Below are 23,970 nucleotides of genomic sequence, written 5' to 3' on the forward strand. Positions count from 1 at the left end.
GCTCTTGATGTCTCAGGAGTTGCTGGAAGTGGTTGCGCATGATGAGATAACGTGGGTGAATCGAGCGGAACGGGGAGAAAGAAACCCCGTTTAAATGAAGAAAGCGTATTCAATGTAACTACATTAATAAAAATATTGCCAAATTGAAGGGGAAGAAATTAGGTGCAGGGACGTAAACGCATAATTTAGGTCGTTTAACTACAAAAATGACAGCAGAGAGTAGTAGATACCAGTTGTGTTTTGCCGAATAAAAGACAGCAGAAGCTTTTGAGCAGTAAACTCAAACCAAGTGTTGCCAGGAATTGTTTCAGCTCCAAAATACAAAAGCGGCATTGTTATGAATTAGAATAGATGGAAGCATCTCAGCCAGCGTCGCTTGTGTGATGCTCGCAGGACGCTTGCGGCTAATGTCTGGCTTGGCCGGCCTGAAGGAGAAGCCCTGAAGTTCCGAGTCCTATACAAGAAACTTTCGGAAAGTACACTATATTCCTCTTGCCTGCATAAATTATCAACTGCCTGAATTCTTAAGAGGGAGTCATGACAGTTTCTCAGGAGTCCAGATATTATCGTCAAGAAGACGGAACTGTTACATCTTGCCCACTGCACTCGGACATACTTTATTTTAGGAATGTACGCCGTTTGCAGGTAAGATTTACTTCGAATTTGCTGCCCATCCTGTAGACTGATATTTTGTTCCGGCTTTACGCTGCTACAATTGCCAGAGTTTCTGACAAACCGCAAAGAACTACTGTTCTGCACGTCGATGCGAAATTCGCCCCGAATATCATCATCATTCGCAGCGTAACATAGTACAATTCAAGTTCGCTAACTTTAGTGGCAAGGAAACAGCTTCGTTTGCAGGGCGTCCGCTAAACAGAGCAGCCACGAAGATTCCCAAGCGCGAACTCTTTCACAGCATACCGCCTCGTCCTACCACGCGATCCTTTAATCCGAAGACGGTACGTGCAGCATACAGCAAGCCGCCACCATCCTCAAATACAAACCCGCCACCGCCTTGAGGCACAAATACATAAGCATCTGTGTTTCAGGCGTCTCTCACCATATTTCCGGAAGTCTGTGAAAAAAAAAAAAGGGATGAAATCCGAGTTTTCACAGAAATACTTTAGGCTCTACACAGTCGACATGCTGTTGTGCCAACGCTCTACGTGCTTCATGAAAAAGTTCGGAGATTCTTACTCCGTCAACATTACAGGCACCTAAATTGGCAGACGTATTTCCAGAAAACATAATAGCAGCCCTTTTTGCTACCAAGGGACACGTTAGGTATAAACAAAATTCTGAAGCAACAGTTCATGCAACAGTTTGATGTGTTTAATGAACATGTTCTACAGGGTGTGTATTGGTGCACTTTTTATATGACATCGCAATACATGCGAAGGAACCGGATTTTAGAATAAGGTGATAGCGGTGCCAAATATAATGTTTAAATATGCGGTTACGCGTCTAATTGGTGACCTAAATGAAATATCTTCTATATATTTTTATATATCCAGACACCCGATATTATGTAACCAGATAACGAGTTATCAACCGTAGATTCAATTCCCTCTGGTAAAACCTGAAAGCCTGTTTGATGGATATTTCAAGCTCTAGGTGGTGTGGCGAAAAACAGCCACGACCGTACATCCCCATTTTTGCAAGCACGGATTGCGCTGCAGGAAGTGTTCGCAAGAAACCCAAAAGCTGAACTCTGTGTTCATGCTTCATTCTTTCTAAGGCGCCCCTGTCGATTACACTGATTTCAAAACAAACATGAATCAGTTCGCAGCGGGGAACGCGCTTCATAGTCACACTAAAGTATTCTCGATTTTCTAAATAATCACTGCAAAATGACGATTTGTCGCTAGCATTAAATATGTTCGTAATGTGCGCCCCGGGATGAGCAATTTCCAAACTCGTGCCTTCGTTAAGATGAAAGTGTTCAAAAGAAAAATGATATGGAGCCATCAGAAACCTCTGCGATTCCAGCGGACAACCATTCAGAGCAGGGAAGTTTGGACTAAGTCATATTTTGTTTGTGACCACATTTTGTTTGCGACCAGTGTCGAACCCTGCGTTAGCAAATGTGATAGGAAACAAAACAAAAAAAAAAATATAGAGCATACCATGGTGTGATTGAACATAAGTTTACCAAAACTAATAGTCTTATTGCAAGACAGTCCAAAGAAAAATAAAAACCGAATGTGCAGTGGGGCGCAAGTCAACGACGTCCTCGATGACGTTTTAAGGATCTTCACGACGCTCGCTTCTTTTGTACTAATATTCGAACCAACACGATAGTGCTGCTTAACACATAATACCCGGTCGTTCGCTAGCGGCACAGCATGCGTGAAACTCAGGTGTTAGCTTTTTCCATGGCTACAGTTCGTAGGTTGCGCATGTCTCATGAGGCTACAGCTGCCGTCCAACTGTTTCCAACGATTGTGCGTTATACAATACTGTGAGCACAACATGAAAAATGTTTAATGTTCAGCCTGAGCGGATAGGAGAACAATTTCTCGAGCATATACAGCAAAGTAGCCTGTCACAGGACCAGTGCGAAAGCTTTCAGTGCTCCATTATTTGGCCAACAAAGTTCACTCCTTATGCGCAACAGCAGAAAATAATAAAACCCTTTTGCACTGCACATGTTCCCTAACTGAGCACGTGGCCCCTCAGTAGGTGAACTGCTCTGCTTCTTGGCGAAACATGAAGTCCTTTTTGACGTGCTTCCTAGTGATTTTAACAGCCACCGAGGGCTTTTCTTCCACAGATAATACCGGCTGGAGAATTCACGATCCCTTCAGTAATCCTAAGTTCATGCAGCTAGCGCATTACGCTTTGACTCGTCAGCCGAACGCAGGCGGTATTCCTGGCGTTGCAGTCCGACTACATCAAGTAGCGACAAAGGTAAGTTGCAGTCGTGTGGTGCAAATCCTATCCATGGCGTTTGTTTTTTAACATGGTTGTTAGTTTTCACCGGCGTTTCTCCAGGCAGTTATATGACATGCCGAGTCGTTCTAACGAAATGCGGAACATTATAATTTCGACACCCGTCCAAGCATACTTACTGTTTCTTGTACCACGTACTGCTCTATACAACGCAATTTTGAACCGTTAATGGGGTAAATACCTAAAATAAGTTGGAGGTAATCGTCTCAGGGCTGCTTATTTCTGACGCATGCTCTATAGCCCGTAAATAAAACTCAGAACAATCTGCATGACGTCAAGAGCAACAGTAATACGCCTTAAGAATGATTTCCAAATCTTGAAAACATGAGACTTGACGTACTCAGCATAATAAAAAAAATATTTTTCTATTTTCTTCACCAGCTCTTTAGACAACATACAATAGCTAAGCATGTGTATTCAACATGCGGTGCGGTACTTTAAGCAGGTTCATTTGGATAAATTATACTAAAGTAATACAACTCACAAATTCTTGCTAGTAAGTGCAACTATTTCGTATGAAGTGTAGCCATTTTATTTTTTCAGTGCCTAAGGATGCGGTGAGTATGTTATTAAATGTACCATGTAATTGACGATAGAAAAGCGCGCGAATAACTACCGTCATCGGAACCGCAAATGAGTAGTTTCTAAAGGGAATTCCGCTCCTCCAACAGTTCAGAAAGTTTAAATTAGTACTCTAAATTCGGCTTTTATCTCGACCTGAAGAATTAATGCCTTATGCAATGTACAGTCTTTAGATCTACCTCTCAAAAACATTGCTGGAAAAATACCTGTTTCAAACTTCACAACTTTAATACTACGGAGGGTAAAGAACCGGAGAAGGACGAATGGCATTTGTCGATGACAAGAATTTGTACCAGTGATATGTATCCTTGTGATGTATTAGAAACATTTCTTAAAGGCTCATCGGTGCGACAAATATTTAAAAAAATGTTTAAAAAGCCCTTGCATGAACAGTTCTATACATCGGGTCTAGTGGACATGTTGGGATATCGATATAGAAACATGTTTTGATGTTGATCACGCTTCAAGAAAGAGTCTGCATAATCACGCTATAGAATTTAACCAATAATCACTAATGCCACTTAATTTAAGTGAGGTGAAAAATACAAATCGTTATACTAACCGCAATCCGGCTCCAGAAAAAGCATCTTAACAACCGTACTATGAATTGACAATGTCCTGACACCACCAGCTATAATGAAATCGCGTGACACGTGCCTTGAAATAGCATTTTACGGCGTCACTGGTTGAAGGCTTAAAATCATCTTTGCCATTTCTAACGGTACATACTTCCTTTTGCGCCATCGTGTTCATAGTACAACGTTTTCCGATAGTACTTTGTAAATAACCCTCAGATATAACCGACCCCCTCGTAGCCCTGAAGGTCCCGGTCGTAGGATTGGTTCTAGTTGTATGGGTATGCTATAAGTTGGGAGCGGTACCCTGCACCGCTGCGCTGTCGTAAATTTTTGTCGTTTTATTGCTTCTACGCGCTTTCCGTCCTAATGCCACTCTGATAAAGGAGCCGTCTCTGCATTTATTTTGAAGGGAACTACACGCAGTGCTCTAACGGATGAGGGTAATATTTCCTGTGTAACAGATAAGCTGTCGAGAACGTCGTAGCTCTCGCTGTAAAGGTATAGTGCTGTCGCAGTAATTGATATCTGAGCTGCAGGAATTCTAGAAATGTGCTAATTTTATTAACAATTACTTTTAAGCATCTTCTGTATATACAGTTACTTTAAATTCTTTGACAAATGCTTGTCATTATGTTGAAAGTGCTGAAGATAGAAAGTCTGTGCGGCGTCTGTCAGGAGACAGATGCATTTCAGATTCGAGAACGCGGAAGAGGCGAGCTTACGCTCTACTAACGAAGCCATCAACGAATCGCGAAAGTGAAAAACAACAAATGATGGAAACATATCAGCGGAGAGTACAATTCCAACCATGAAAACTCTTGAATTGAAACTTGACGCACATGGTCTGTCCGGGAGCGCGACTTCTTGGCAGAATTTACACCGGGCTGTACTTATGTGAGAAAAACAACCAGTCCTCTATCAGGAACGGCTTCTGGTTAAACAATATATTTGGCGGTACGCTATATGGCTCTGCGACAGAAACCCTGCTGCTGTGGGCGGCTCTTGCGGACACCTCTCAGTACATTATTCAGTGCCCTCGGTGGGCCCTGAGAGCCGCGTATTTATATTCACGATCATCTTCATCTACAGCAGTAGCAACACGTGCAGCAGCAGCAACCTCTTTATGTCCACTACAGCACGAATGTCTCTTCCAGCGACCTCAAATGACCTCTGTCGCGTGTCGCTGACACTATCTATATATATGTGCTAGCAGAGCCGGATGCTCATAGCAGCAGAGCTGCAAATCGTATCAGAACGCCTAAGAAGGGTCAGTAACGGTTTAATTTTTCGATGTTTGTAGCGAAGCACGAACAAAATTGGGGAACTGCTTCGCATAACCTCCGAAATTATGCGCTGCCTGAGGCTTCCCGCAGCGCGAGGATCATTCTCGTAGACACCGTTCTGGGACTTATGTCATGGACGCCAACCGTAAGATATTCGCGTCATCTGCTTGGGTGCGATTATAATGCTGGCAAAAATAGACAAAATGCCGCCGGGCCTGTTTACCAATATGGCTTCAGCAGTGTGTACAGCGGATATGTTACTAATTTAGCCAAAGGGATCAACGTAGCAAGCTTGGCGTCTTCTTCAGGAGAGTTTGCCGACAGCGTAAGATTTGTTTATGATTTTACATTACGGGGCGTAGTTTATATCTATTCGCTGAGATGAAAGAAATATTTGCGTGATTTTGCTTGTATAATTACAAGCTTGACACATTGGGGACGTAGGGTTCCGTTTGTTAGTTATAAGGCCGTATGTTGCTTTCAGGCAACAAGCTGTTACACGGACGTACATAAGTTGAGCTGCATGTAAAGTAATTATTCGCCTTGTCGACCTAACTGCTTAACCAGCTGTCATGGAACAGAAAAAGGACGTACCCAGCATGCGTCTCAAAAAGCAATTACAAGCATGAACGCTTCAACGTTCACGCCACTTTAATAAGGTATACATGTCAACATCAACGCTGCGACTCATGCTGAATATGGCCTCCTATGTTTAAAATTGTGGCGCTGAAAATTTGTGATTCATGTCTACCTTATTACGAACAGCAATTTGGGATAAATCGGTTGAAGTCAATGTTAAAGGCTTCAATCACCTTGCTTATTCGACTAACGAAACTAATGAACCAGACAAAGAAAGTGCTCCAATGCCGCCCTCCTGAGAGAAAGACAGCATGTATCAGTGATCGAGAACTTCCAAAGCGGGGTTGCACAATATTGGCATAAATATTGGGCACCTCACTCCTGTGCGATTGCTTGGGGCTGACTGTTAGGTTTTGATACAGTAAGAAGGCGAAGCACTGAGCGCGTTAGCTTCTCTATAAGCCTTGAAGCACAAAACGAAGCATTTTCTTTTATGTCATTGCTTCTTAAACTGAAAGCGATGGAGCTTCTCACATTGAGAGTAAGTCAGCTGCGCAAACAATCTAAAGACTGTCCACCTAAAAATTGTGCCTTTCCTCGGATATATAAACAAGGGGGTTTGATTTTAGAAGCAGTTTGAGGCAATACTAGACAATAATCGGTTTTGATAACAGGTTTTGATAATTGAGGAGGTACTTGCAAGCAGAAGCAGCATGAGCTTTTGATAATCTGTAGACAAGCCAAGCATCCGACAAAAACGCGACTCAAATTCCATAAAGCTGATTTTTGGATTGCTTTCGCGTCGACCAGCAGCACCTTTACTGACTACGCTCTATACCAGCTGCTCAGTCCTCTAGAGACCTCTTTAGTTTGCCGCGCTTTTATGACGCATTTCCGAGTTACATGATAGACTAAGAAGCTTTGAACGTTATAACGACCTCAAGCACGTGAATTGTGAAGCAGATATTGCTGTGTTCTGCTCATAATGGCGTTGCCTATCATCCCCAACAATTAAACGGGATCACAATCACATCCACTGCGGATTAAGCATAGCAGCTGACACTATGCTTCAAACGTTCATGTACTTTATCCTATTCATTTACGGATGCTAAGAAAGAATGCAGCTCACATTCAATAGAGAACAAAAGCATGTCGGAATGTCTGCTTTCTGTAGCCAACATGTACATTGTCGAGACCTAACATCAGCGATCAAACTCTTTCGAAACATCGAACCTCAGCCTTTTCAATTCTGCTGCATTCGTATAAAGTAACATATTACACTTCCGAAGAATTATCAGATAAAGGATTCGTTCTAGCGAAGTCCCCTGACTTTCCTGCACTATTCATGGTTGGGACATCGTTCAATGGTATGTCGTCGACACATTACTTGTCGGTCCTACGAAAAAGACATGCATGTTCTGTTATTATTCAGGCAGCTACCAAAGGGTCGTTGTCATCTTTCAACAGAAAAAAGCGTAGTAGGCTGCTGTATTGGGTTAACATTGAGTTATTGGCGCCTTCTTTTCTCTTTTCTGTTTTCATTGACTACAAGCACGAAGTGTCCCTGACAATGAAATGAAATAAATGACAATGACGTGAGGCGGCCCCGGCCTGAGCGAACTAAAGTTCATTGTTGCTGTCAGCAACTATTCATCATCTGAATTAAATATTCTCAGACGAAAAGATGATCGCAATTAGTTGAAATTACTGTTATATGCGAACGCTTGGCGTTTGGCTCTAACTGCAAATACCACGCCTTGTAGCATCAACTATCGAGCTAACACAATTATATCTCAGACTGGATTGACGTAAAGGAAACAGTCGATGCCATTTGTTTCCCCGCTAGAATGTTTATTAAAGCAGATAAATTGCTAGCATCCCTTCTGAACCAGCCTAGGGCCGTATTCTGTAGCGGTTCGCTTTGGAACCGGTTCGGGCTGATTGTTGCCATTGGTCGGCGCTTCGTTGTCGTCATCACTGGTGGGCGGGACGACAAACTTTGTTGACGTCACACAGGTTGTCAATCATCTGGAAAGGAACCGGTTCTCTGCTACGAGACGAACCGCGGAGAAGTGGTTCACTCGAGGGTCGCGCGCGGTGGCGAGCATGATGTCGAGGGTTGCTAGGGCAACCGTGGCGGCCGGCTAGTCCCGCTCCAGCTGACGAGCCGGCACCTAGACAAGACGAGACGAGACAGAGATGGCAACGGCGGCTCCTTTGGTTGTGCTGCTGGCAAGCGCCGAAAGACAACGACGCGACGAGAGGCAACGCCGCGACGCGTTCGGCATGGCCAAAGAAGAGTTTCGAAGGCATTTTAGGCGCTCCAAAGACATAGTGCGACATGCTTGCGATGAGCTGGAAGAACATGTCGGACCTCAAAGATTTCGTGGTGTCGATACTACGATGAAAGTGCTGTGCGCGCTGCGGTTTTTTGCCACCGGGAGCTTTCAACAGTGCGTCGACAATGAAGAAGCGATTGCACTGTCGCAGCCTTCGGTCAGCCGGATCATTACAACCGTCGCCAAGGCCATTACGGTTGTAGGCAAAGAAAAAGGATGGGTTAGATTCCCATCCACGGCGCAACAGAAAGCCGCCGTCAGCTGCTGGCCCAACACACACGACGCCTTTGCTAGGTAGGGGTGCTCCTCGACGAAGGAAACGAGTATTTCGCGCTGCCTCGCTGAAACACGAGGACCCAGCCGCCTATCCTTGTGTGACGACATCGTTTCGGTTTCGGTGCGCGAACAAGTCCAAAACGTAAAGAAAGCGAGGCAAGTTGTTTGCATAACGTATGGCACACCACCTAGCGACTAAATAAGAAAACAACACAAATAAAATTACAACTCCCAGTAGCCGTCTGCGCCGCAAGCTTGCATTTATTACTGAAAATTATATTTGCAAGTGTTCTATACAAACCAATGTGTTTTTTATCAAACCAGCAACATCCTTCAGTTGCTATACCGTCCCCCAAGTACAAAAAAAAAATGATGAAGTGATCTTCCAGCAGACCGCCGCTCCTTGATTGGTTCCCCTTACGCCGCCACGTTCCACTCTTTCTCCGAATGACGTAATCCAGACGTAAGAGCCAGACCGAAGCGGTTCCAAAGCGAACCGCTACTGAATACGGCCCCAGGATGCAATACCGCTGCCTTAAAATCGGAAAGCATTTGGCATAGCACTAACCTAAGAAGAAATCTTGGGCGTGAATATTTATTCTGTGATATGAGCTTTGAGTAAACACGGATCGCTTCAGGAATTTATCGGTGGCGATGAAGAAATAACACCCCGTTGCGAATTATTATTTTTTCCACGCTAAAAGAACCTCAATTATCCTGTTGTATAAACACTAAAAAATTCTGCGACGGAGTTCATTTCCAAGGCTGCTCACAGGAAATTTCCAAAATACAGTGCACAAGAGGAATCAGTTTAAAGGGAAAGATTCTGTATCCTGAAGGCACCGCGATATGTGAAGAACAGAATATTCTTCTCCGCAGTATGCCGAAGGTGCAAAGCGTCATCTCATTTGGCAGATAATGTACCATTTCGCACCGACAGGCTTTGGCAATCAAACCCTTAATGTCATTGGTCTAGAATTCACCGGATACATATTACTCATGACAAATCAAAACTACGGATTTATTTTTAACCTGCGCTGCTTAGGCAAATTAGGAAGTGGGCTACTGACTAGTTAAGGCAGGCCCTCAAGTGGTTTATGGCAGAAAGATGAGCACCCAGCTCAGTCACGTACTCAGTGTTTTTTGTTTTTTTCAGGGGGGGGGGGGGGGCACCTTTACTGGTACCAAAGTGAATAATGCTCACCATTCATCATAAAGATGCGTAAACCCACAAATTATCAATGAAATATAGTGTACGTCACAGGAACGCGGTGAGATACACCACATAAAAAGAACCACATCAAATGCACTTGCGCAGGAAGAACACTGCCAAGAACACGTAAACAAGCGAAAGGGCAAAACAAAGATTTCTAGTAGTCCGTTCTTAATTAGCTCTGGAAGATGGAAAAATATATATTTTCAGAACAATCACAACTTTTTTGTATTCCTCGTTTACTGCTCTACCATTCAAGTGCCAATACCGACTGGTGCTGTTACTTGGTAAGTTGCGTAATGATGCGTCGCCACCCGTCCCATACAACCGCGTAATCGCGGGACACGCGGTTCTAGACGTACTACACCCACCGCGGAAGGTTAGAAAAGCACCCACAATTGCACAGCAGAGACGTGGCTACATCAGGCGGCTGGACTCATAACTGTAGAAGCGTCATTGAAAACAGAAGGAATTATTTTCCGCTTTCGGCAGCATTTTCTCTACACACTTTTTAAATAAAAGATGTTGATCCATGAATATTTTCCCGAACAGGAACGGTTAAATTGGTTACTTTTCGCTTTTCCTTCGTATCTAGCTATTGCTTTGGCTCGCTCCTTAAGTAGATTGCTTAATTTCTCCACCTCCTTTGGACCCTGTTTTCTAGTTGCCAATTTCGCACAAAAAGTGCTGTACAATTAGAGTAATATCGGACGAAGCAACGGGTGACATTCATATTGCTTATGGGTTTAAGGGTTACTGCAGGGTTTGACGACGGACGTTATTTCGCATCATTATATTTTCCACCTTAACTAGCCCATATCGTGTGTATATGGGTCCGAGGATCTGCCAGGATCGCGGAGCCGTCACTCAAGGAAACAATGAAGCAAAAGAAAAAGTTAAGCGCAATTTGCGTTTTATCCGGCCGCAACTCGTTCCACGAGTACACAGAGCAGCTAAACGCGAACCGAATCCTTTTCCTGGTCCCTGGATCAGCCTAAACAAAGAAGGTTGAACTAACGAAGCAACAGCGATGCGCGTGACCGTTGAATAGATAGTGACAACTGAACGCATCTCGAGTTAATCGCGCGTGCACCGAATCGATGGGAAAGCTTGCCTTCCCATCCCAGGAGATGCCGAGAACTACAACCATTCAAAAGGAGTGAAAAAGGCAGCAAGAGGTTGACCGCCGAATAGCTGTCAAGTCCAGAGACTGATTTGACGGCACTTTCGGAATGTGTGTGAGTAGTGGTGGCGTGGGCGGAGAGGGGGGATATGCCGCTTAATTACAGAGGTGGGGGGCGGGAACGCCCGCCCTCTCCCCTTTGTACGTGCCGGTCCAGCATCATTTATTCGGCCAAAGTCTTACGTTCAAGTTCCCCACAAAGAACTTTAGCTACTGCAAAAGCTTTGTTGTTTACATGAACAAAGGAACTTTTCTCCTGAGGATGGCCTCAACTGTGTGTTTAAGGTTCAAGCTGAACTGTGGTGTTTCACTGGGAGCTGGGGACTGTGTGAAAGAAGCCTTCGGTAGCACTTGAGGAAACGCGTCTGTAGCTTCACTGCGAGTCGACAAAGTACTGCGTGAAATCAAAGTCATAATTACCTGGACGCCACTCACCCTCGTTGATAGCACATGTACCAATAAACCATTCGTTAACACTAGCCCTCTTTTAATTCAGCAGAAGGCTTACTACGTTGTCCACCTGTAACATGAAGACTGCTGCTTCCTTGTCTGATGGGAACAACCAGAAATGGTAGTACACAGCGACTTTACGAAATGCATTATGCGCCAGAAGAGAAGAAAGTTGTTCTTCAGCTTGCATCATTTCGTGACATCACACCTAAAAAGACTGAACACCCGAAACGAGGGGACGTTCGGTTGGTCGAATGCAATACCAAGTAAGGAGGACTTTAAAGAAAAGCGGTTGCCAAAAAAAGTATACTTCGGACCTGTGAATATTCTTCTCTGCCAAGTTCGATTACTTCACAAAATGTTATTCACCTCCAGTGCAGAAAATTATCTCTCTGGAAGTCATCACCTGTTCCGGGGGGAATGTCGTGTGAAAAAAAGAAGAGGAACCTAATGCATATCTCGATGAGCAATTAAGAGCAAGAAAGCTTATCATTTGCGGCTGCAGTTTGCCATGGCTGCGGTATCCTTTATATTATAAAGCGGCGCACCTATGCGTAAATGTATTTCCTAATTTGTAACACGAGACCTTCATTTCGCTCAATAGCTTGCTCTGGAAAACTCAATGATGTGGCGTAAGGAAATACTTTCTTTTTTTTTTCAGGGGACTGCCCTGCAAGGCATCAGTTACCTTCTCAGCTTTGACCTTGTGCCGCTAACCTGCTCATCTCACCAGGTATACCGATTCACGTAATCAAAAATCTCAAGTTTTCCCTGTTTGTACCTGCCCCTTAAAGCTAAAGTAGGGACGAGAGTTTTAACGTATTGTATACAATGAGGATAAATACAGTTATGTTCGGTACCTTCCATGCTTCATCATTGAAGTCAAATCATTGGCTTCCTTGTTAAGCATAATCAGGCGGGAACAGCGTTATTGGCATGGACCCACGGGAAGATACATAGAAAGCGCAATGCAACGCCAAGTGCAGCATACCGTTTTCCATGTGACTTCGCCCGTCTCTGTGGGTTTCGCGCTGTGCCCGCCGTATTAGTTCACAGCTTAAATTTGCTCTGGGAACTGTGTTAAAATATAGCGTCTTCTCATGGACAAAAAAAACACTTGTGATGACTGCAGCTATAACTATCAGGACAAGAAACACCTCCGGGTGTTAATATCATCGTCTGTAAAAATTTAGGCGACGCTACAGAACAAGGCCTCTCTGAGGACACTATCGTCACACCCTGCCCCATACATACACTATCAGCTCGCATCTATCGCCTCAATAACAGGTATGAAAGTTTTCACATCAACATTAACCTTAATTTTTATCATCCTTCAGTATGTAAGCTGAACCTTCGCAGCGGCTGTGCTAAAGCATATGGGTTTTAAAAATCCATACATAACGATACTGCCTATGACATGAGTTCCGGTACTCCACTTCTCTCGCTTGATATCATCTAGACTAAGGCCACCTATCGTCCTTTATTGGCCGAACCCCACTATTTCAATGCTATGCCTGTCATTTTAGTTTTACCGGAACGTTCTTGAATACATTGCTTACATGGAGAACTGCTTGCCATCCTGCATGCGTATGAGAAATTTGTACTCTCAAAATACATTATCTGTTGTTCCGAAAGGTCACATTAGGCCATACAAGCATTTACAAAGTCTTCCAAATATGTGGTGTCCTTTCTTTATCGTGCGATGGGTTTCCCCCTTTTACGGTTGCGTTACAAGGAAATATGGTACGTCAGTGTAAAATACTTTCGATAATTTTTCCAGTTTCATGCGGTTTCTAATTGGCAATGCAAATTAGAATTTAAGTTTGCAAGAAGAGTTCCATATTTTGTTTTCTCAAACTGCCTTGTGTATCATATCTGACCTGCAAGTTGCTGATGCAATTCTCGCACATTCTTCAAATTTCAATGTCCCCATAGTTCTCATAAGTATAAGACATGTTACACTGCCTATGCAAGTAACATAAAAATTTGTTTAATATCCGCTATTGCGCAGATGTGCTTCTAATATTACCAAGGTCGCTTCAGACAGTAACCTGTTTGAATTCTATTGCACATATCTTGCCGTTCCTGTAGGTGGTGTTCTTACTGCTTTCAAGCTTTCCATGTGCTTTGTGCTACCTGAACCTTTCGCATGCATGTTACTTACTCTTCACTGCACTCCTCCTATTGCCTATTTCAGCTAACTGGGCCTGATTTGCAGGGCACAAAGTATTCTCTGTGCGGCGGTTTTCTTTATTTCATGGCCTTCTGGTGGTTCTAGAGCTAGGCCATGTTGTTTCGTTGTACATCGCCCTGACTTTATTTGAAACGCATGACGATATATTAAATATGTGTCTTATCATTTTTACAGGTGCCAAGTTATGGCAATGGCACGACAGCTGCCTTGTACTCTTCAGTCTTTTGCATCATGGGGGAGGTAAGGAAAGCTTTCTCAAAAAGCAAAGATTTTCTTCCCCTAATATGTTAACCAAATGCGAAGGTCAACACTCACGTTCAGAGTAAGCATATTGACATACGCAGACGGTCTATTTAATGCAAATGTACTTCATATTCGCGGCAAGGTTTGTAGTTTTTCTTCGCATTGCATGAGCGATATGACAAGGTAGCTGGTACTTCAGTGAATAAAGCTTTTTGTGTGTTTTAAGAATAAATTCAGGCAGGCGCTCTAACGTTAAGCGGAAGCTTTACATATTGACACGTTGAGTTTTTTTTTTTTTTTTCGTGTGAGCGCTTTTCGCTGTCTAACAAATGTTATCGCTTTGCGCGGGATGCGCCCACATTTATCGAAAGTTTCTCGAATGTTATCAATGGTTGTGTTGCCACCGAAGCTGGTGTAATCTGATTGCATGTGCTACGCGAATCGTGTAGAACTTTCTGGAAGTCGCGCGGGCACCATCAGTTACCCTGGGACCTTAGATGACTCGTGTATAAATGTAGATGCGCTTGACCGGCAGATCAGATTTCGACGATCGCTGACTGTGTTCGCCGCAATCCTTGTGCTTTAAGTGTCGTTTGCAAGGTAAATATACCTGGTAGCGAAGCTTCCATAGGAGCCCATACGCTCAAGACATGGCGGTCTATCGGCGGCTCATGGGGCTTAGCGCCATCTGTATGCGGTGGGAACACTTCCGGCGGAAGAAAAAATAATCTGACGCCATGTCCGTTAAAAGCAGAAGTGACGTAATTTTGTTTTGGGAGGCGCGAAATTTGTTTTGTTGGCCTGCTTTTGGAGCTATATATATTCAAATGACCCGCCATTCGACTTGATGGGCGTTTCGAGCTTTGAGCGCGGACAGCGATGCAGGAAAAGCCAGCCATACGGTTGTCGAAATCGCACCCCTGCACAGAACATACTTTATTTGGAGGCCGACGAAAGCTTAAGGTGTAGAGTGCTGATCCTATCGTCGGACGCCAAGCTCGTCGGCCGGCGCAGTCGCACGAAAACGACTACACAATTATCTGGCGGTCGTAACTCAATACTTTTGACTGAACATATTAAGAAGCGATGAAGCTACCCGCGTCACCAAATTCAGACAAACTTCGACAAGCAAGAAAGCACAAAATGTGAGGGGGGCGTATTACCACAGGTGAGCTTTACGAGTGCGCCTTTCTGCCCATTTCAAGACGTGCATTGCATTGCGAGTGATAGTGGCGTCAACGCCCCCTGTAACGATGGGCGCCGAAAATAAATGCATTTATTACTAATAATAAAATTGAGTAAACTTGTATTTTCTTAACTCGTCACGAATGTATAAAATTGACCAGGAATATTATTTTGATCGAATGAATTTAACTGTGTCTCGCTTGAATTAAAAAACGCTTTTTTCTTTCCCAATGTTTGTTCCCTCCAAACATAGTCGCGCTTCAATCGCTGCTCCCATAACCCTCCTTGCTGATGTCGGTGACAATCTGTACTGAACCGCATTTCGCACGAAGATTCGCGACCTATTTGGATCGACCTTGTCGCTTGTCTTTGTTGCCACAGGTTCGCCCAATAAAATTTAGTTTCGCCAAGCACAGTATTCCTACTGTGCTCTTTACCGCCAATATTACGTGGCAATATAAATATATGAGAATTAAAAAATGTTCACCTCGCTTATCATCGCACCAATTTTTATTAGTCTTGTAGCGCAAGCTAAAGGTAGGTAAAAACAAACTAGTATAGAAAATGAAGTTCGTTCTTATCTGCGCATGTAATTTTGATGTAAAATGTTGTTATTGATATTTTCTTTTATTTTACTATAAGGTTAACAACTGTAACTCAACAAAAGAAAACACTAATAAAGAGCTACTAAACTATGCCTAATGATACACCTAAGCTCAGAAATTTGCCAGGATGTATGACTTCAAGAGGAGCATCTTAAGCATTGTAGGAAGCTCAAATGAGTTGCAAACTCAGACATCAAATTCAACTGTTCTAACAGAATGAGTATAGAGAATTGCGTTTTCTGGGTTCGCTGCATGCTCACGAAATTCTGAACTTCAAGTTTTAAGCTTGCTATAAATTACCCAATATTTCAACTTGTTTGAAAAAAATTTTAGGCCATACATAAAAAAAATTCGACTCTTTTGAGCCCAAAGAATCTACGTTCTTTGTAAAATGCTGAAAAAGCCATTCAAGTAAGCCCAGAGGCTGTCTTGTGAAATAATTTCTCTGATTTGCATGCGCTTGAATTTGCAATTCCTTTTTGACACCGAGCTTAAGGTACCTAGGAATCTCTCTTCTGACTTCTTTAAAACGATAATTTCTCGAATTTAATTTTGATAGATTCTTAGTACCAGTTTGCGAATCTAAAGCAAGATGCGAAAACTTGACGTTGCTTCGCGGTCTCCTCGTAATATATAATAATCACAAAAATACATCGTACGACCAAGGTGTCATGACGTATAGACCACATTGCACTCGTCCGCAAAAGCTATTTTCAAGGGGGCAGCATTTCCAGCCCTCGTAAAGAATGTTGCCCTTGTGTGCACCGTGCGTTAAATAAACCGAACAGCTGGAGTGAAAAAGGATTGTCTAGCACACTTGTGGCATTGCGCATGGGCACTCACAGCTGTTCGGAAAACAGTTCGCGAAGTGTGCCGGCTAACCGTTGTGCTGGAGCTTTGAGAACACAAGAGAGCGTTTGCGCTCCTCACACGGTTTAAGAAATAATAAAAAAAGCTTCTGCTTAAGGAACACTAGGAGGCTTAGTTTCAGTATTGGCGAATCGTGCTTGGTAGCGCGGTCGGTGAAGCACTAAGGAATGTCGTTGTCAGCCTACCGCGTTAGCCCATCGGGCTCTTCGCCCACCTGCATTGTGCACTGTGTATAGATTCTGTAGAAAAGAAATGCGTATATACTAACCAATGCATCGCTTGTTGGGAACCAGGGTAACTGCGGCTCAGCGCCTCTCTTTTCTACATATGGACGTATTTGCCACGATAGAAAACTATTGCAACAACAGGGAGGTCACTCTTTCAGCACAAAGGGTACCGGTTTATGACTCCGTAGTTACCCCACCTTCAGTGTGTAGTGGGAACGCTACACCTACCGTGATATGTTTGTACAGCTTCACACTCGTGTTCAATGAGACTCGCGAACTTTGAATAAAGCGCCTGCTTTGTTCTTTATCTATTAGGTGTGAGGTTAGAAAACGCTTTCACGCCCCGTTGCCACTGAAGATCAGCCAACGTAGACAACATTTCTTGTTCCTCTTACAGCGCTAGAGCGATATGTGGCAGCTTCTCTTGTTATTTCTCTGCTAGTCGCATGAAAGGAGTAAACCAAATTTTTTTATTTTTTTTCTGTGGAAATTGGACGCAGAGGATAATTCATGTTTTGGAATGTACTGCTACAAGAAAAGCGTTCAAGACAGCATCTGTAACTCAAAAAGAATCATTAAAACGACCGGCAGCTAAGGAGCATGCTATTGCAGAGAGATTAGCATAAACTCACTGACCTTGGCTTACACTGTCGAACCGGGTTATAACGAATTCGCATCGGCCACAACAACAGTTTCGACGCATTTAATGATCGTTATAGGCGCCCACAGACGTATTAGCTAAAAATAGTATCGCAATAACATTTATTCAGAATAAACCCAGGCGGGGGTGCATTCGACTGGCCAGCAAGAGGCCTCCTGCTGGTTTTAATCACCGGTCCGCATATTGCCAAGCCTATAGTAGGCACTGCAGCAAAGATAAATGTTTATTTTACCGTGCACAACACACATCCTTGTATAGTTCAATTATAAGATCTAAAAAAACGTGTCTACAACCCGCAGTTATAGCTGCGCGGAACAAAGTTCGAATATTTATGATAATGGGTGTGTAGGGGGGTGCGAATAGTGATTTCTGAAACCTAATCGAACGCGAATCGAATAGTTTTCGAATAGTTTTCGAATTATGAATAGTCGTTACCGCGATTACAAATAACGAAGGTCTCATCCTAGAATTCTTAAAGATAGCAAGCTTCTGTCATTACGTAGCGCATTACGAAGCGTTGTACCATACCAAGCCCGCGGGTTGTACATTTATCGTACTTTTGCTCCAGTGTTATGTTTAAATGGGCGCACTTGACGTTTTGAAATATTCCAAAAGTATTGGAAAAAATATACGCATTTTAGAATATTGGTTGCTGGATTCGAAGACCCAATCGAAAAGTATTGTATTCAATTCGTTATTTGAAAGTTTCGAACATTTGCACACCCCTGCACTTTCGACAGTGTCGTCGATGCAGGACTCTTCCACGTCGTACTTTCGGCATGAGACTTTGTTTCCCACCTCTTCGGCAGCAATCATTGTCTTCTGCTACACTGCTGGGCACTGCTGTCGAGCGCAGCTCTCCTGATCAGACTGACGGCTCGTCGGTACCACGTGCACTATTCGCCAACTGCTACTAACCCAACCAAAATGCAATATGGCGCTCAAAAAGGAAGAGGACAGTGGGCGCCCATGAAAGAGAAGGAGAGGAGCATCAACATGCGGTGATAGGGTGCGATAAAATAGATAAAACTTCATATGACGGAAAGCTTTAGGTGTGGCTTCACCTCAGTGCGGATTGTGCTGCCGTGAAGCCAAGCAACAATATGTAATTTGCATATAATTACCGCGTCAAAAAAACAAAAACTATTTACGGGGTTTTGCAGGCCAGAACCATGATGTGATTAGAGGTACACGCCGTAGTGGTGGTCTCCGAATTCTTGCGACCACCTGGGCTTCTTTAACGTGCACCCAACACACGGTACACATTGCATTTCGCCCCCATCGAAATGCATCTGCAGCGGCCGAGATTTGATCCCGCAACCTCGTGCTTAGCAGCGCAATGCCAAAGCCGTAAAACAGCCACGGCAAGTCAATAATTTGCACCTCAACTTAATTTTTATAATTTTTGGTGAGCCTACGCGCCCACAAATACGGTACATGTGAGCGCTCTGCTTTGACCCGAATACGAATCCAAGCGAGTGGTGTTATCAGGCCGGATTAACAGGCTGTCCAACCAACGGCGGTCAAAGCAGCGAAGCCGCCGGCCAGAACACACACGCATGTCCAATGCGGGTGATTCGAAGTTACTATTGCTCAGGTGAGCCGCTAGCAGATATTACGCACGTGGGGATGGGGGGGGGGGGTGCACGTGAAACTGTGCTCCTCTACTAGGGCCATCATTCCAGCCTGTGCGTCTGACTTCCTGCTCCATAGCCGGTAATAATTAGAACCACTCGTGAACACTTACTGAAGGCGAGCAAGCTACAATGGTTTTTTAACAGCCGCTCTGTCACACTGCTTTGTCGTCCAGGCCTAACCAGCCTCCGTTTCTTGCAGAGTCGGCAAAAAATTTGAGCTTTTATGCAAGTCGGGATGATTGCAACAATGTTCAAGACCGTCGTATTTGCGGCTGTGCGCGCATGGTTTTCGCACGAACATTCGTATGGCGTCCGAGATGTCGGCTAACGTTATTCTAAAGAATCGGGAGCGAATTAATCGGGAGCGTCGCCGAAAATGTTGATTCCGTGGTGCACCTAACAATGTTTTCGGCCGCTGAACACACCTGGCATGGCCGACTTCAGAAGGGCAAGCGTCTCTGACGTTGTAGACGTAGTTACCAACAACATATTCATCGTCTATGCATGTTCGTGCACACAACGCAACTTGCGAGTTGTAATAATCTGCGACTAGATTGTGCCGATTCAAGTAGTTGCGATGCGATCAATCGTGCAAAGTATTGAGTACCCATTTGTGACTTATATGCTTCAATTCTAGCGTGCTGAACCTGTAGCAATTACCATTTCATTCCGTTGAGGTTCGGGTGGGCTTCAGAAACCTTCCAAAATATCGGTTATGATTCGGGTTTACTTCCGCCCTAAATTTACTTCGGCTATAGTTATTGGTTCGCGTTGTGTTCGTCACCATGGTTATAAGGGACGTCGTGGAGATATGTTCTGGACTATTCTGACAACCTCGCGATTTTAATTAAGCATCCATGGCAAAAGGTCGCATTTAAGCATTATAATATGGAATATATTTCTGTGTATTACAATACAATAGAAACATGGAGGAAACGTAAATAAAACCATTCCTACAAGCGAAAACGCGGTGCACGGCCAGCCCTTCCATTTCACCACCATTGCAATGCCACCGCAGCAGCTGGGAATAGCGACAGCCACCTCCTGCTCAACTGCGCATGGTTTTGTTACTTGAAATATTCCGGTAATTTTGACCAGATTGTCGTCCAACTTGTATAACCTTGAGTGAAATTGTGAAAAAGAATATTTAGGTTACTTATCACGTTAACGGAAAAATCAAACTTTGATTTTTCTCGTGTATTCACCTAGGACTGCGAGACACCTAACCGGACGCGTCGGTTTTATACCACTTACTTTTTCATTCTTGGGAGATCAGAACTGGCGCACAAAGGTGTTTTTAATACACGGTTGGTACCCACCAAGTGTAAGGAATGTCAGCTGCGTGGTTATAATTGTACTTGTCGAGCATGCGGGAAAGTTTACAGAAATCGTACACCCAAGAAACCTGAAGCATCGTCTGCAATCAAAGCAGTTTTTAAGCTTTATGAACGTTCGTGGGCTTGGAAAAATAACATAAAACGATGCTGTGCACCGGATTTCTCACGAGGTGTTCTCTAAATTCCTTAAAATGTTGGAGAAGCTTAGATATTTTATTGATCTTCTCTGAAGACCCAGTAACATTGAGACATTCATTTGAAAAATTGTACAGTAATTATACGAGTAATTACGCAAATTCCAGCGGTTAACTTAGTAAACAAAGTAGTCATGCGACTGGTCCCAATGGAAAATTCTAAGGGCTTCAACCAAGCATCTCATAGACATTTCCACACCCTAAAAAAAAGAAAAGTTGTCCCAATGTCCTAGTGAAAAGTCCTAATTTTACATTGTAAGCATTTCCGACAGATTTAGCACATAATACTGAAATGAAACATCTACAGCACGCAACCGTCACCCCCTTAGCGGACGCTCAGTTATGAGTGTCGTGAAGTGCCACCGGGCGAGCATAAAACTGTCCAGGTGGCTATTTCATAACGATGGTACTTGGATACTCGGCTGATGATGTGGCGGGAACAGTCCTGCTACTCATTACGAGAACATAACAGTGCCACTTGGCGGCTGTTGAGTCTCGATTTTGTGTGTGAAGCTGCACGAAATTATGCAACTCGGAAAAATAAGCAGCGTCATCATTATCTGTATATAGAAACGGCTACGAGCTCCCTTGATGGAGTGGTTCAATATTTTCCTTTAGACCATGGCACACTTGTTAAGGAAGTTAAACAATTCAATTTAAATAATAACTTGCCCGAACGTCATTTTCAAATCTGTGCCTCTGGGGTGACACTAATTCAGTGCAAATCATTTCCTTATTCCAGCATTCCAAACATTAAGGCGTTTCATGAAACCCCGGCAGGTGTATACTGCCAGGCTGTACATTAATACTTTTTACAGATACTCCCATGCGTAGATGGCTATAAGTTTTATTAAATATAATTATTTAATGCTGCTTTCTTTCAGTCTTGCGGCGGGGCAGTATAATTTATAACGTTGGTATGCGGAATCAGTAAATTGTTGGTAATTCTTCTCATATACATAGTTGCAGCACTGTGTAACGCAAGGAGTGATACTCTGGGACGTCATGCAAGTGGCTGTCGCTGCATAAGATGATGCGTCTGCCACGAAAATGAGGCGTTGTTACCTAAAACTCATTTTTAATCACCTTATGGCATTTATAAACAGTCTTCCTTATAAACAAACTAAAAACATGGACAAGCTGTCTTATAATTATGAATTGGAACAGCTTGTTTCTGTCATGCACGCAATACAAGAGTCCCGACCGACCAGAATTCGTTAAGCAATACCTTCTGCTAACAGAATATGCTGACTATCAGCGACTAACGTTTCCATTGGTTATGTTACTTTCAGTGTCTTGAGCTGGAATGCTGGCATTGATTTTCTTGAATTACCAGTACTTTAGCACTAAATAATAAACATTAAATTAGCAAAAAAATATCTAATAATGAAATATTTGTAGTAAGTTATCCTCGCAGCTAACCACGATCACCACAATCGTCTCTTTTTTTTCATTTCAGTCGATGAACTCTTGTTCAGCGCTGGTGTACGAGGAGCCGTCGGCTAACGCTATTCACGTTCTAGGAATAGAGTGCCTTCACTGAAACCACCGTTCACTTCTCAACGGAAAGCAGCGCCGAAGCAAATAAATATTTTAAGTGTACAAAAATGATCTTGCAGCACAAGATTGTGCATTGCCTTTTGTAAACTGAGTAGTGCGTAATATGACTGAGGTACCTTGTATTTTGAAAGGTGTACAAAGTTTGTCGTTTAGGAAAAGAGTTCCTTTCAGCACTTAAATTATATCAGAACCTAATTATAGAAGAAGTGGAGCTCGTAAAATAAATTCTGTTAGGGCATATAATGTGCGCTTTATAAAACGTGGCAGAAACAATAGCAGGTAATTCTCAAAATGACGGATAGCTCTCTTGTGCAACAAGTCATCCGAGAACCACGAAAGCTTTTTTTGGCATATCAGCAGGCACATGGCAGTCTCGCTGTCCAACAAAATGAAATGCCGGAGAGATAGTATATTTTGCGATCCCGGCATCCCAATTGATGCTTCGCAGCAACTCCCAGTATCCCAAATGCCCCACTCCAACTTCTTTGCATTGTCTTTCCGTAATGTGGCTGCGACCGACTCAAAGGTACGCATGGGGTCGCTAGTATTTGGTGCACATCCCCCTTGCCTTTTACTCTCCTAGCGTGTGACATCGCCCACGGGTGCCGCCAACTAACCAGCTGTCTTGCTCTCCTGGGGTATTGACCAAGAAAGGACACACAGCAATATCACATATGCAGTGCCGAATTCGTGTGTTCGGGCACACAGCGAATGGTTCGTGCTAAGCGACCTATTTTCACTCAGCAAAGTAGCAGCCATCGCCAAGATAGTGCTGCAAGTAAATTATACTCACGGTTTAAATGACATTACCATATTACACCAAAAGTGTTTATGGGGACCCTGCGCCGTCCTTGTCGGACTTCGCTAAAAAAAGGGCCACATGACCTAGCGGCAATAGAAAAGAAGAGTTCAACAGGAGAAAAGGGGTTGGAGCGACCTCTTTCCCCCTGTGCGAATGCTATCTTATACGTGTATCTTATACGGTCGTCACATGGTGCATTTTAAGCGATCGAACCAGACTGGCATCAAATTTATCGACGATTGATTCCACGCTGCCGTAGGTTATGCTGGCGGTTTGCGGCCAATGAACATTGCCCAGCCAGTGAAACGCGATACTAGGAGCGCGTGGATACCAGCGCTTCTTGCAGGAGTAAGAAGTGCTAGCAACCACGTCAGTCTTCAAAACAATTCCAGCGCCCTCATCTCTATTGGGGGGCCTTGCGCCCAATATGCGGAGCTTAGGATTGGTGGTTGCGCATATTCCATCCCAGCTACAACTATGGGAAGACCACGAGTAGTGCGTACTCCTGAGGAAGAAGCTGCCTACTGCGAGCGTCAGCGTTAAAAAGGGTCGGAGAAACTTGCCCGAAAAAATAAGCACGGCAAAACACACACACCAACGTCATGCACAAAAAACGAAGAAACAAACACTGTGAGAACCGCAAAAAAAAGCTATCATAAATCATGCCCACCACGTGAAGCACGCAGTGAAAATGAGGTGAAAGAATCGTGAAACAAAAGATTTACAATATAGACTACGTGCGAACCTTGAAGGACATGGCTTCGCTATTCGACCATCTTCACGGACAGGAAAGTGCAGTTATTTTTTGGAAACTTCGCGTAGTTAGTGGTAGACAGAAGCATTGATCTTGGGTACGCTAGCTTTTCGCTGTGATTTTGGTCATGATGCTCTACAAATCGGGGCAGTTCAATAAGTATTTATAGCGGCAATGCACACTACGTCTACAGCACAGCAGCACTTTACCCCTTCTTTACAATATCTACTTTATCTTCTGTTTTTATCCCTGTACAGCAAACATTG

At 43.6% G+C, this 23,970-nt stretch overlaps 1 long non-coding RNA gene across 1 annotated transcript; it reads left to right on the plus strand.

The window, feature by feature from the left end:
* The first annotated feature begins 2,592 nt into the window (after nucleotides 1-2,592).
* LOC126534430 (uncharacterized) lies at nucleotides 2,593-22,199 on the plus strand. The gene is made up of 4 exons (XR_011895397.1): nucleotides 2,593-2,910; nucleotides 12,097-12,168; nucleotides 13,804-13,869; nucleotides 22,048-22,199. It is a non-coding gene; the product is annotated as an uncharacterized lncRNA (long non-coding RNA).
* Nucleotides 22,200-23,970: the final 1,771 nt, after the last annotated feature.

Source organism: Dermacentor andersoni, chromosome 7 (genome assembly GCF_023375885.2).
Source record: "Dermacentor andersoni chromosome 7, qqDerAnde1_hic_scaffold, whole genome shotgun sequence".
Taxonomy (NCBI): Eukaryota; Metazoa; Arthropoda; class Arachnida; order Ixodida; family Ixodidae; genus Dermacentor; species Dermacentor andersoni.